This window comes from Phaethon lepturus, unplaced genomic scaffold (genome assembly GCF_000687285.1).
Source record: "Phaethon lepturus isolate BGI_N335 unplaced genomic scaffold, ASM68728v1 scaffold6474, whole genome shotgun sequence".
Taxonomy (NCBI): domain Eukaryota; kingdom Metazoa; phylum Chordata; class Aves; order Phaethontiformes; family Phaethontidae; genus Phaethon; species Phaethon lepturus.
Genome location: NW_010536948.1, coordinates 115,197 through 128,254, shown reverse-complemented (window position 1 = coordinate 128,254; position 13,058 = coordinate 115,197).

Here is a 13,058-nt window from a genome sequence, read left to right as displayed (position 1 = left end):
CGGTGGGTACCGCTGCTGCCTTGGGAGCGAGACTGTGGCAAAATGTTTATCTAGCGCATCCCGAACTGCAAAGCCAGAACACCGGGGCAAATACAGTATGAAACACAGTGTCTCCTAGCTCCAGTCCCCTGCCGAGTTCAGAGCTCAGGAGGAGGTGGGAATACCCATGTGGAGGTTTTTTGTTGTTTGTTCTGTGTGTGGTTTTTTTTTTTTTTTATGGTTTGTTTGGTTGTTTTACAAAATTGGGGGAAAAGCGGATGGTGTCTTAGGTGAGGACTCTGGTCTGCCAGCCCCAGTGAGTTTTGGACTGGTCAGAATTGGGACCTTCTGGTGAAGGCAGGACCATGTCCCCACAGAAGGGGCTGCAAGGGGAGGAACCAGAGCAACCTGCCATCACATGTCGCACGTCAGCTGCACATCCTCTGTGCAAATAGGGGACCAAAGAGATGTGCGTCCCTGTTCGGGGGTGACCCAGCCCTCTCCTGCCCTTTTGTGTGTCCCCAGCACTGCCACCGACCGTGAATCGCTTTGTGAGGGGAACCTGCCATTCCCATCAGGTTGGCTAAGCCCTCTCCCCCCAGTGCTAAGATGATGTACAGGGATATACATCCTTCTCCGAGGAGAGATTAAGGAAGACACTAATAAGGACCCCCGGTTTCAGAGAAATAACCGATATTAGTTCAAGAGGATTCAGTTCAGTCTGAAAACATGCTTTTAACCCGTCTGCTAATGCTGCAAAATATTATAAACGTGCTTTGCACTATCTAAGCCCCCTGTAATGAGGATGTACTTCTTGCTCTAATCAGACAATCCTTAGTTTTATGTTTTGAATAGGCTGTTAAGGACAAATATGAAAGAGCTGCAAAAGGGTTAGTTACTCTGTTTTAATGGGAGTCGCTTGAGTAAAACATGAATTTAGAGTCTGAAAACGGACTCTAATACTAATTGCTTATGCCAAAAATGAGTTTGTGACTAGACGTTTCTCTAAGATTTCTGAAACACATTACTAGAATGGGTTTGATTTAGGTATACCTTTGACATACGTTTGGCATAATCCTATTAACTTTGAGGTGCTCTTGGCTTACGCTAACGTACATGAGTTGAGAGAGAGTGGGACCAAATAATCTTAAGGTGGAAAATATATTTTAAAAAAATTTTAAAATGTGTTTCACCCTAGGAAAGTAATGGCATGATATAGCCTGAATGTTTTATTACCAGATTAAGAGGTGATACACACCTTGCAACAATATGGGATTTAAGGTACTTTTCTCCCTGGGGAAAAATGCTCTAGTCAGACCAGTCATGTAGCTGTGTCACTTCTTGAAACTGCAGGGGGTTAAGATCATTCCTATTGCTTTATGGTGTGAAGCAACCCTATGGTACATCTGAGAAACTGTTTTTTTCTTCATTCATACTTGGTGACTGGGGTTGTCATGCTCTCTGCTACCCTACTTTGAGGTTGCTCTGAGATTGCTAAGTTCAGCAGCCTTTAGAGGCTGTAGCACACATCCTGACACCACTGATCAGCATCTACTCCTTAGTGGCAATCTCTGTCAAAGAGTTAGTTAGCAATGCTGCTTTTTTCCTCCCGTTCTTCTGCTGGTGCCTACAGTGATTCACAGGCGTGCTTCCTCCGTGTTTCCATTTTGAGAATGTCTCTGTCCCCATCAAACATGTTTTTTGGGATAGACCTTGCAGCCAGTCCCTTCTAGAAGAGGTGCTGTGGGTGTGTGTGACCCCAGAAGAGACCTGCGCTGCTTCTCCTTCCCCAAGCAGACCCCATGGCTGATGCATGGTTTTTCTTCCATGAACTGGGGCACTCCTTCCTTACAAACCCTCTGAGGCTGATCTCCCCCAGCAAGAGGCACCTGATGGGATATTCTCCCCAGATCACCTGTGTGGCTGTTCCCGACACTTTCTCTCCTTTTCTGCAGCCGTGTACCTGTGAGAGGATTATCTGTCGCGCCGGGAGCGACATTCTGCTGAGCCCTACGTGGCGAGGAGCTGCGGGGGCAAAGCCCTTCTGGGAAGCGGTGGGAGCTGCGGGCGCACGGCGACGGTGCTGACTCGGTGAGAAGGGCAGAACTGCTGTACAGAAAGCACATGCTGAGATGAGCCGTTTGCTTAGGACCACACAGCGTGCTCTAAATTAAATGCGAGACGCAAGGAAATAGAGAAGTTGAATTAACACTGACTTGACGGAAGCGCAAAATAAAACCTGAGAGTAACGTAAGCTTCTGGTGGACAGTTCCCTCCCAGGAAATTATAGGATGTTTTGTAAGGGGAGCATTGTAAAAGATCCTTGCAAAGTTTATGAGAAACTCTGACATTTCCATTATTTGCAGCAGACCTTTGAAACTCAGCAGGGAGAAAGCCCTCCGGCTAGAGAAATGACTTTTCTTTACCCCCATGAAATTTTGTCCAGGTTCAGGTGAGCTGGACGCTCCTAAGAATCATCATTTCCTTTCTCTTGTGTGCACTCCTCAGGCAAATTTTAGCAGCATGCTGAAATAGTATCTGAACGTCTTAGGGAAAAAAAAACCCCAAAACACCTTAGAAATAACAATTCATTTAAACCGGTTTTGAAAGCACATTATTAAAGTTGAGAATTTGAGCAGCTGACAGGAGGAAATACTAGAGCTACAGTTGCCTATGAAGTCTCAATTCTCTCTCTTATGTACAACATAACACAGGTAGTTTCTTAACAGCAGAGCTCAACCGAGCTGCTTGTTTTTATGAGATAATATTATGTCTGGGGCAGGATGACTCAGGCTTCCTGTAATGGGAATATCTTCTCATTTTACTTTTCTTCCTATGGTCTGAATTTATAACCCTTCTTGGACATGGCTCTTCCTCAGATACTGGTCTGATGAAGATAAGTAAAATTTCCATTCAAAAAGCAGAAAAAGCCTGCAATCAGGCATCCCAAGCTGCTAATGAACTACGGCCTCCCTCACATTTCCCATCATACTTTTGACTCCTCCTAACATCTGCAACACGTGATAATGCATGTACTTAAAAACCTTGCTGGAGATCTTTCCTTATCGAAATGAAAGGTAACTTTGGGTTAAAAAAACCCCGAAGCCAGTGTCAAAATTAAATGTTTATAACACTCCCATGAAGCAGGGAAATGCTACTTTCCAGAAGGAAAAGGGAGGCACAAGGATCTTACAGCACAGATCCTGAACTTGTTCCACTGGTTTAAAATGCTCGATGCAGAAGCTAGGAGTAATCAAGAATACGATGTCGATTTGATAAGCGCTCCAGAAATTATTTCTCAGAAGCAGAGTAGATGAAGCGTACAGTCGCTGCACCCTCTAGCCTTCCTGCTTTTTCCTGTTACACTAAACTATACCTATCTTCGCTGGTTTGAAGGCAGTGGAAGATGGACAGTAATATTCTTTGGAGGATCTTAACCATCACATTTTAGCTCAAGACAAAGAAAATTTGTCACACCTGAGAGTGGAAGCTGGGTCATTTGAGATGCTTTACCCACAGGATCAATTTTTCTTTGACAGTACTGGAGATTTGGTGGCAGAATTTGTCCACAAATAGAACAGGATTTTATAAAACTGTTTTCTGGATTCAGTCCCCAAGCTTCTGAGAAAGTGAAAGGCACAGCCAGTTTCAGCTCAGCTGTAAAATGGTGCTGAATTCAGATTGGGCTGTTATGATCTTTTTTGAAAAGCGTTTTGGAAAATTGATGTTCAAAGAACATTTTGTCACCAATGAATGAACAAGTTTATTACTTCTAGCTGCAGATCTACTTTTAGAGTAACTGATATTTCTCATCTTTATAAAAACCCATTTTAATGTGTTTTTCACCAAATTTCCTGGGCAAGTGGACACCCTGGTGTTGTAAGCTGTAAATTTCTTAGATCCCCATTGCAAGCCTCATAATTTTCCTAGGACAGAGTAAAGAAGGCAAAATTAAGAATAGAGTGATGGTTCCAGTCTATTCAAGCACGCACCTGAAAGAAGTATTGCTCAAGAGAGGACTTTGCTTATACCTACATAGATGTTTTTGGTAAGATCTATGGACATCCTCTAGGAAGCAGCGTTGTCTAACAACAGTCGATAAAATTTGCCAAAATCAACATGAAGTTATGATTTGCCATAAAGAGAGGTGAAGTTATCACATATTTAAGCACAAGCTGAAGTAAACAGAAGTTTCAGTAATTTCCATCTCTTTCCATCTCTTATGCCTGCATAATCTCTAAGGAGTTGTGTAAGCGCTACAGCTTGCCAGCTTCTTCAGCCACCAGGCATGATGAAAATCAGTGCTTCATACCACAGCCTTGAGCACACAGTGTTGTTTTTGGAGGTAACTGCTCTGCAAAGTGGTCTCACCTTACCTGGTGTGCAAAGGAAATCAAGTGGTATCTTTTGGCAGCCTGGAGTTTTCCTTTCAGTCCTTCCTGGCTGGGGACTGGTTTGAATACCCAAATAGTTTAGAGCAACCATGGCCAGAATGCACCTGGAAGTTTGGCAAAAAGCCCTTTTTTCTGGCCAGATTTGCTTTTCTAAGAAGGGAGCTCAAATCCTGCTTGCATTTCCCCTCTGTTGTGCTAGTCGCCGTGTAAGCTGACGTTCTACCTGGCTTGCGTGGCCTTACTGGGGACCTCACCATTTAAGCTCTTGAAGTAGTGGGAAAAGGTCATAGAAGACATAGGTTGCAAAATGCTAAAAACATCTTTGGTCAGCAGAAACAGTACTGAATATGCATGTATTTTTGCAAGTTAGGAATCCTTCCTGCCCCCTTTTTTTTTTTTGCCATGGTATTGTTCGTAGTGTCAGCTAGTATGTATCTGGCCTTATTTTGGTTTCTTCATCATCATCTTTAATTCAATTGCTATTTTAGGAGAAATACTTATTGCAGCTCGATCCATTATTACTGCAGTGTGACCAGGAGAGAAAAAACACGCAGTTTACAAAGTATAAAAAGATATGCATTCTGAAGAGTGTACTATAATATGTCCAGGGCCTCGTTCTTTGAGTTTTATGTGTGTCTTGGGTTGAAATTTGAAGTTCACCTTCTGCCTAGAGAGGCTGGTGCTGGCTTCTGCGTTCTGCATTTGGACCTGTAAGGCATCTTGCTATGTAAAGCCATCTAGGTAAAATTTATCTCAAAAGGGTACTTTGCTATGAATTTTGAAGACAGCCATGTGGAGAACATTTGCTGTCACCAGCAGATGGTGACTGGAATATTCGTCTCCCCGTACCTCTAAGCCCTTGAACGGTGTGAATACAGGCAGTGCAATAATGATTTGGTGAAGTGATGGAGGAAATACACTTGGTATTACAGCATGGGGCCAAACTTTTAGAAATTCAGAGCTCCTGCACTATACCTTGAAGACTGGGTGTAAAATCTGTGAGGTTCAGGTCAGTGGAGTTTGGAGTAAATATTGTTTTCCATTGCTTTCCATTCAATCTTACTAATTCACTTCTTGCAGCACCAAATAACATCAATGACTTTTTTTGCAAAGACTGTGCAAATGCTCTGACTCCCGTGGAAACAGAAATCTTGGTTATGAACAAGATACTTGCAGTTTGACCTTGTAACATAAAGTGGCAGAAAATGGAACATGTTTTCTTTCAGAAGATTGCATATATTTTTTGGCATAAACCTCTGCATATTAAGTGCATTATAATGAAATTTCATTCTGAGAATGAGACATTTAGGAAAAGTAAGGTCTTTAATTCATTTCAAAGGGATTCAAAAGGATACTTCTTTTCAAAATCACATATAATACATAAAATCAAAAGCTGAGCAATTTTTTTTTTTCAAAATGAGACATTTCGATTTATGTGAAACAAATATTTACTGAAAATTTTGCATTGTGGAACACATTTTTTTTCTTTGCTTTTGTTTCATATCTGAAGGGAAGCAAATTTAGAAATGTGAGCTTTCTCCAAACAAAGGAATGTCTCAGTTTGCCTACTGTACCGAAATCCCTATAGCACCTGGGCTAAATCAGTGTTTCCAAAAGGCAAACCTCTTTCAGCCATGTATTCTGGATTTTCAGTTTTCACTTTATTAATCCATTTCTCTATCATTTACTATATCTTATGATTTAAATAGCCTATTCTTGTTATTGAACTACCATATATAAATGTTTCTACGTGTTCCCCAAATCTTTTTTTTTTTTTTCTTTACTCATCAGCAATTCTCTGAAGTAGCAGTTCAGGCTCCCCTATACCCTCAATTCCATTTTGCCAAACACAACACAAAAAAGATAGCCTTTGTTAAAAAGTTTAATGTTCTTAATTAGTAGAATTGTCAGACTAATTAGAATACCAATTAGAATTGGCAGGGCTATCGTTAATTTAGAAGTGCTGTGGTCTAGTGTTAATCGCTATTAAACCTTATAGTTTGTGAAAGAGAGGGAGCAAGGAGATGAATACACACACACAACCTCCCTCCCCTCCCATTTTAAATGTTAAGGGTCCATAACCATAACGATCCATGCTGTCAATGTGTACTTAGGGACTGTTTAATCCATGGAGATGTTGATGCAAAGTTAATAAGTGTTTATGCACAAAAGTAACATTGTGGAATAAAAGCTTGGAACTTTTGTTGTGTACTACTATCAAAATGGCGAAGTCCCATCAGCGGCTGGAGAAGATACGCAAAACACCGAGGACGCCTTAATGGAAATGTGCAAGAGAAATCCACTTTACTTTTACTTTTGGTACTGTGAAAGTTACTCTGCACTTCTTACAGCACATGGCAAATAAAGATCTCACAGCACTGTACACACTGAAATTAAGCTTCGGTGCCTGGGGGTTCAGTAACTTCGTATCAGTGTTTCATAGGCAGAGGAGCTACCGCTCACGTTCCCATGATGAGTCAGACGTACAGTGGGAAATACACTGAGAGCTCAGCAACTTTTTGTCTCCGGATCTAACCCACATGCACATGTGCCCTTCCCATCGACCTAATTCTAACTTTTAAGTGGTGAGAAGATCGTGGAGCGGAACAATTTTATTTTTCAACCTGAAAGGAAAATAAAGAAACTTCTATTCAAACTACATACTTAAAACATCTGTTCCTGACTGAAACCATAAGTACAAGTTCCCAGAGGTGGATGCTGTGAATATTGCTGTGGATTCCATGCACACTGCTACCATGCGCACAGAGTCCAATTTATATCTGCAAGTGATTAGGAAGAAAGGGTGCTCGGGTGGCTAGAGAAGCACGCAAGAGCCTGATGTGTCCAAGTCCCAAGTAGAAACATAACATTTCCTAGGTACAAATATATTTTTTCACTTTGATGTTTCCTCCAGCTGGGCTGATCGCCTTCTGAAATCTCTTACCGGTGATAGATTGAGGCAAGAGTGATGGTGCTGGTTATTATTTACCTGGCGCAATGGTGGTGTGAGCTAGAAGAGGACAGACTGAGGGCAGAGCGGAAAAAAAAGAAAGGTCAGTGACACTGTTGTCTATGGGGCATGTGGATGTTCTATTGGTAATACAGCACAGCATAAACATTTTTCTGTTCCTCTCTGGCCTGATGTATCTCAAGCATTTCTCTATTTACAACACAGCTAGTTCGCAGTTTGCTAAAATCCATCCAGACCTGACTGTGCTGCCTCTTCTCTTCCAGAGAAACTGAATAATTCCTTTCAAGGAAGTCAGATGTTCAAACTGCATATTCGAAGTATATGGTCAGGAAACCTTTCCCTTGGTCAAATGGCATCTTGTACACTAATGTTTTATTTAACCTCTGTTTCTGTAAAGCTATAGTCAAATATGACACATATTGTGTCTTTGCTCTTGTAGAAAAAAAGGTGTGAATTCACATGTTTTATATAGGAAAAGGGACTTAAGAATCAGGTACAAACTTAACCTTCATAGTTCCTTTCGTCTTACTGATCAAAGTTAAGATTTGATCCCAAATAAGTAAAACACTGAAAAAGGAAAATAACTAAGAAGATACAGTAAAAGAAATTAACTGATGAAAAAATTATTTAACTGAAAGCCAGCATTTTAATTCAGTTTTTCACTAAGTAAGCTAGATAATGAATGTTAAAGAACTACATGCAAACACATTTTGCTCTCTGCTCTTTGCATTAGAGGGTAATTCAAATAAGAAATTAAAAGAGGAACTAAAAATTAGTAATTAGTCAACAACAACATAAACTTTTCTCCCAAAGAAAATCTTTTTAAACATGTAAAAATCCTCCCAAAACCCTAGTTGAGGGTGGTGGTTTTTTTTTTTAGAGATTTTTATTGAACATGGGTCTCTTTTTCTTTAAGTACCAGTGCACTTATTTCAAGGCTTTGGTTTTGAGCTGCCTAAACACTGTAGGCAATGTAGTCAAGCCAACTTGAGACCGTTCGGACATTTAAAATCCCATCAAAAGTTTACTCCAAATCCATCAGTCCCATTTTCAGCGAGAGTTTTTCCAATTAGAGAACGCAGAGAGATCCCTGTCATCTTGGTGCAACTTTTGCTCTCAGCCACATATTTCATGCCATAGCTTCAGGTCTTTGCCACTTAATCTTATAGAGCCCGAGATGTTATTATTTCCATTTTGCCCAGGCAGACACATGCAACCACAGTGATGCTAAGGTGACAGTGAAGGTGGGGGCTTTTCACTGAGTTCATCTCCAGGTGGACCTCACTCAGCACCAGCATCGCTTTAGGTAGGCGGTGGGTAACAACCCTGCACATACACGTAAAGCTGTGCAAGGACTCGCATACCCCCAGCGTCCTGCTCACCAGCTGCCTGAGCGAAAGCTGAGACTGTCTAAGCTTGTTTTTAGAGAATGGGAAGAGGAGGCACCGTCTTCTCCTGGGATGTCTAAACTAAGTGCAATGAATCACCTGCCATTACTTTCCACTAACTGTGTGCGTGTGCTGGACAACCTGCTTAGGACGGACAATTTTTTTGGTGGCTGATGTTAGATAGATCAAATTCCACTGTCGGTCTTTGGAGGGTCGGGACTAAAGCTGGTTGGAAATCTTTTGCCAGAACAATTTCCTCGTGATAAAGCTATTCTCACAAATCAGAATTTTCTCGGATGCGTTTCATCGTTAGTGAAGTCTGTTGATTATGTGCTTAGAAAGCCACAACCAGTCCTTTGTGCAGTCAACAAATCCCAACAGGAATAATCTGTTCGTTGGGCTGCCCCAAAATGTATATTTCTTTAGTCATTTAAATGTCAATGTGTCCTGTCCTAAAAGACATATTGGGTCATAGGAGCTGTGATGTGGGCTCCAGTTCTTCTTTATGACTTTTATTCTCTGGCCATAACACGTTTTCTAGGGCGCAGTGCGATCCTGCCTCTGAACGACCATCCCTCTGTACCACGATGTGCAGCTGGAGTGGGAAACTGGGCTTGCAGGGGGGCACTTGCTCCTGAGGAAAACTCACACAACGCCAAGTGTCGTGAGAGAAATAGGCATTTCTCTGTTTTAAGTGTCTGGCAATGTGCTGTTGTTTCCTACTTTATATGTCAAAGCTGAAAAGGTTCAGCTTCTGAAATTTAAATACAGGTTTTCTGTTGCAAATACTGTTAGCAGTCTACCAAGCAAATATCACAACATTTCATCATGGCTAGGGTTGAATACAGAGCTGGAAATTTTGGGATGACACACTGGAAGAATGCTCAGATTTTGGTTTAGCTTGAACTATCTCAAGGTGCCTTGCAGCCACAACATGTCATATAGCAGGCTCGGTACTTCTGCCTCAGCGCAGTACGGTGAAGTATCACCCAACAAAGGTGAGCAAAGGACTTCTAAATCCACTAGAAGAGAGTAAGCCAGACCTCTTTATCCCAGCAAGGGATGTGCTGCTTCAGTTCCGCTTTTGTGACCTGCACCGGTAGAAGTCCCCGGCACTGAAGCGCTGTCCTGCTTCACACGCTGGTTTGCATCAGGGATGCTTTTGTTGCTGCTGCCTTCTTGGCCCCCCGCCATGGCTGTACATCGCTACGTCCCCCTGGCCCGGCCCCGAGCCTGGTCCCCCAGGCAGCTGCCCTCGCTGAGCTACGGCGCTGGTGCCGCGTCGACGCGGGAGCCGGGGGAGGCATCGCTCTGCTCTTCTAAGAGAGATGAACAGCAGCCTCGGTTTCCTTCCCCTCGCCACTTGGATGGGAAGGCATCCTCGTGCTTGGAGTGCCTGGAGGCAAAGAGCCGCGGTCGTGGGGCTTCAGTATAGACAAATGATTTTCCCATTTTACTGCTATTTCCCCAATCGTTATTTTTATTTTTTGCTTAGGTGGTTTGCAGTTACCGTACTTATTCATTCTGTTGTTTGCCTTTAGGGCTTCTCTGTGCCTTTTCTCCACCATTAGTTTGTTCGCCTTTTTTTCCCCCAGTGATTTTATATGTAATCTTCATTTTAATCTAGCCTGTTAGTTGTCCTCTTGTCCATTGTAGATGCAATTGTTTCTAAAGAGATGAACAATATTAATTAATTTCACTTTGGTACAAAAGACCTTGTGTATTATGCCACCTCTTTTGCTCGAGTGTCAGGTTTTCCTTATCTTTGCTTTCCTCTCCTTTTTATTCTAGCCTTATAAAGAATTAGGAAAGAGATGAAATAAACTGCCAAAATCCATAAAAGGAAGGTCCATAAAAGGACCGCATAGGGATATAGTCCATGGCTGAGAACACAGGAATTTCTCCTGTTTGTTTAGACCTAGGAACGGTCTCATCTCATATTTGTTTTCCGGCAATAGCCATTGCTGAAGAGAGACCCCTAAAGTGTGTACATGAAGGTTAAAGAGAGATTACCCTTGTTAAGTCTCAGACCATTCTCTAACAGTTGCTGAATTCTGTGAGCCCTGAAGCATGACCCAAAAACGTTATTGTAATTAATTACGGAAACTCTGATATGCATATCAATTCCTTTTTGCAAACATACATTGCTGAAATCCACTTCTTGTGGCAGTGAGCTCTCTAGCCTAAGTACATATTGAGCATCGTCCATTTAGGATGCTTTATTTCGTTTTTTTTTCTGTTTAAAACTCATAATGTGTATGAGCAAACCAGCTGCATCTCAGATCTAGCAAAACAGCGCCCTTTTAGCCCTCCTTTTGCCGCCTTTTCCATCACTGAGCCTTTTATTCCTTGATTCGTATTGAACAGGACCTTGTTCAGAACCCATCACAATCCTCGATGAATTTCTGGCAAGGGGTGCTGTACTGCCATAAGGTTTCCTACTTCTGCGCCCTTCCTCCAGACATCACTGCGTCGGTGCACAACCGAGGACGGGGCTGCAAATTAGCTCAGCGTGGTATGCGCTCTCTTGCACCGGGGCTACCCATCCTTCCCTCGGCAAGGGGGAGGGGGGGGGTCTTCAATCCTTAAAAAAAAAAAAAAGGATGCTAGAGAGAAGTGCCCCAGCACCGTGCGTGTGGAAAGCATCCATCTGGAAGTAGCAAAGCGATTCTAGACAGGGTGCCATCCTCCTCTAGAGCAGGGCAAAGGAAAAGGGCATCACTGTAGTTCTTGTTCGTGCTTTGCTCATGTTAAATTCTTTTTAAACGGGGCACTAGTAAATAGTGAATACTATCTAGCAAAAAGCTAACAGAAGTCAATAGCAAGTACGCTGGTTTACTTGCCAACAAAAAACAAAAGTGAAAACGTTAACATGTGAATGCTGCTCTCTGTATGAAGAAGTGCCATGTTCCAAGCATAAGTGCAAACTAAAACCCCATTTGTGTGAACAGCTAATTATAAGGGTGAAAACACTGTCAATCTGAACACTCATCTGGGTTTCATCTTGGGTGCCAAATGGGTCTTGCTGTCCTATATGTTAAGAAAAGTCTTAATTTCACAGCCCTGACAGGAGAATAAATATCAGTCAGAAGTAACTGAAAGGGAATAAACATAGACTATCATGATGGAATTTTTATTAGCATCACTTTTTTCTGACTATATGTTAGTATTCTGAATCAAGACAATATTCTTCAGAATTAAGTATTGACAAAACTTTCTTAGCTATTAAATGATAACAAAAAAAAGAAAAAAAGATAATTTTGTTCACAGTGGCTACTGTGAGGAAATCTACTGCAATTTGTAAGAGACGCATGGGCTGTTGAAGCTTTCTAATTGAAGCTAACCCATCAAGGTGGGGGGGAGGGGGGAGAGATTTTGTCAAATGTCTTAAGTTATATCTCAAGTCCAGTGCAATTATGATTTAAATGTAACTCTTTAAAGAACACTACAGACAACCAGAACAAAGTCCCATTACCGTCCCATACCTATTCATTATTAAAGAGTTGTCTGTGGAGTTTTGTCAAAATCTTTACATATTAATCTCTGAAAACTCACAGGTTTTAAAAACCAAAAAGCTGAAATATCAGGCAAAACTCACAGCAGGTGGGGAGGACTGTACTGTATTACAAACAATTTGGATCCCATGTGACTCCAGGATCCTGCAAACCTACAAAGATCACAAAGGTGGTCTGCTTTTAAATAATTTTTTAAAATTTGCATTATGTTAAATAGCATAGCCATTAGTACATATTAGTATTTCAAGCAACGGTGGCAAATTTTTAAAAATAAATTTTATCTTTGGCTGTTCCATAAACTGCCCGGTCAAGTTGTTTTAGTTTTATTAGTTTCCTCTGTTTCCCAGAAACTAAGTCACAGGACTTCAGATTATCAGTTCAACAGTAATTTATTCCAGTGTTTGGATAGAAAAGATAAATAAAAAAGAAGCTATCCTAGGATTCCAAACTGTGAGAAAAATGCACATCTCAACTTCTGGTTAAACGTAGCATGATAAAGGCTCTTGGAATTTAATTACCTGTAAACTTCATTTATTGTTTCAATTTAAACCCAATAATTTAAAGCATAAACCAAAATATTTGCTAATGCTTTTTCTTCTTTTTTTTTTTTTATTTTGTAAGACTTTTTACCTATAAAATGCCTGAATCTCAGAGATAGAAGAGCAGCACTGTTGACTTTTATAACATGTTTATCTGGTTTTCAACCTGTCTCTATGAGGTGGATTAACCCACTTGATCACATTCAAGCTCTCAAGAAAAAATTCCTGTGAACATTTCACATTTATTGAAACGATGGTATATAACAGTTGAA